Here is a 2,221-nt window from a genome sequence, read left to right as displayed (position 1 = left end):
ACACAGCATATTTTAGTTATTTAAGCTGCACAGCTAAAATAAATAAATAAATAAATAAAACAAAACCCTTCCATACATTAAACAATCTCTTGTGGTAAAGCTCCACAGGAGAAAAATGGCATCATGATGCAAATAAAAGGTAGAATTAAAAAACAGAGAACTCTTTGCTACTCCATCTCCGGTCTCTTGTCCCTTGTCTCTGTCTCGTAGCCTGGATGCTCTCAGTAAAATGAAGAAGCCCTGCCTGCAGCAAATGAATGACAATAGAACGGGCCTGTAAAGTTGTCTATTGCCTCTCACATTAAAAGTTCACTTTGACTGACATCTGCCCTCACACTGCATCCAACTGTCCCCCACGTTTGCCTCAAAACAGATATAGATAGATAGATAGATAGATAGATAGATAGATAGATAGATAGATAGATAGATAGATAGATAGATAGATAGATAGATAGATAGATAGATAGATAGAATCCTTATCGCTATATTGGCTGCACCTTCTTCTGCACCTTCTTCTGAAAAGAGCTCAGGGGTCAGCACCTCCCAGAGTGTTCAACTTACCCTCCTCTCCTTTCAAATAGCCAAAATATAGCTGCTTGAACAAGTGTGGATCAACCCTCTCTGGACCTGCCCCTCCCATGAGTCGTTCTACAACCCCCACCGAAACCACCGTGATGGGGTATTCACTGTGTAAAAACAGGGTATCCTCCCCTTTGTGGTTTCCCAGGATCAGAGGGGTGGAGGAGAAGGACGGAGAAGACAAAAAGAGAGACAGAAGGAGTAAGGGGAGAATGAGCTGCCACAGCTGAAATACTGAGATTGTTAGTGCTCTGTGCTAAAACAGTGGTTTTACAGCGCCTCCTGTGATTGGCTGATTTAGCACTACGGCATGGGGGAATTTTTATCTGGGTCGTTGATACGAATTGATTTCACATTTAACCGCACGGGCGAGCCAGCAGGGCCTCTCCGGGGCCATCTATCAGCTTCATCTCGGTATTAATGTAATATTAATAATAGCCGAGCTCCACGGTTAACATGTTTGTAGAAGTTAATTCCCTCTGAGACCGGAGCAAGCATAATAACTCTTTACCAAACAAGTGTAGCCCTTTGATACTTTATACCACTCAAGCACACCACACAAATGTGGTCACAACTAAATGCACCACTGTGATTAATTAATAATGTTCACTGATATAAAGAGGAGAGAGCTGCTGCTGAAACATCCTTACAGATGGAGTCACCTTGTACACTCAGATGTTGCTTATAGTCTGGGCTGAGTAGTCAACAGCTCAGATGTATTAGCGACTATTGATTGGCTAATAGCTGTCAGTGTGTGTGTGTGTGTGTGTGTGTGTGTTCTTTAAACAATCATCAGACTTTCATCTGAGTGGACCTTTATAGTATGATTGCAACAGCTCTCCGTTAATATATATGCCTCAGTTTGACGTCAAACAACACACAAACTTTCTGATGCTAAAGAAAAAGTAAAGCTTCCAGATATTTTTTTATTTTTTAGATTCTTTAATTCATGGAGATAGTTTTTTAAGAAATTCCACTGGAAATAACATCTATTTGTGCTGAGTAATTTTCCTTATCCCACTTTGCACTGTACCTTGCAAAAGTATTCAGTCTCCTAACCTTTTCACATGTTGTCATATTACAAACAACAATTGCCACAGCAAATTTTCCACACATTCTCAATTGTATTAATGTCTACAGGCTTAATTTTATCCAAACCATTGCAGCTCCTATTTGAGGTTTAGTGTTGTCCTATTGGAAAATAAATCTTTGACCCAGCCAGAGTTTGAGTTCTGCAGGCAAGCTCAAACTCTGACCGGCTTCTTCTGTCTCTGCCGACAAGAAGTATCCCCTCAACCTCATGCTGCCACCACCATGTTTCATTATGAAAATGCTTGCTCAAGGGAATGTGTCGTGTTAGTTTCCGCCACACATTGCGCTTTGCATCTTCACCAAAACGTTAGAAGCACCTCATGATGTCTTTTGTCTTGCCAGTTTCCCATGAAACCCAGATTCACACTAAAATTTGTAAGAGCAAAGTGTGTAAGAGAACACGAAGGCCACCAGTTCATCAGTTCTCTGACCTAAACTGAAGATTTCTGGGACTCTCGAATCTCGCCTAAACTGGCCGTTAAGTTTAGATCTGGGTTCTACTGCTCAGTCCTCAAGGGCCAGCATCTTGCAACTTTTACATGTGTCTCTG

Source organism: Poecilia formosa, unplaced genomic scaffold (genome assembly GCF_000485575.1).
Source record: "Poecilia formosa unplaced genomic scaffold, Poecilia_formosa-5.1.2 Scaffold64, whole genome shotgun sequence".
NCBI lineage: Eukaryota > Metazoa > Chordata > Actinopteri > Cyprinodontiformes > Poeciliidae > Poecilia > Poecilia formosa.
The sequence above is the reverse complement of the archived record's forward strand: the minus strand, read 5'-3'. Positions refer to the sequence as shown.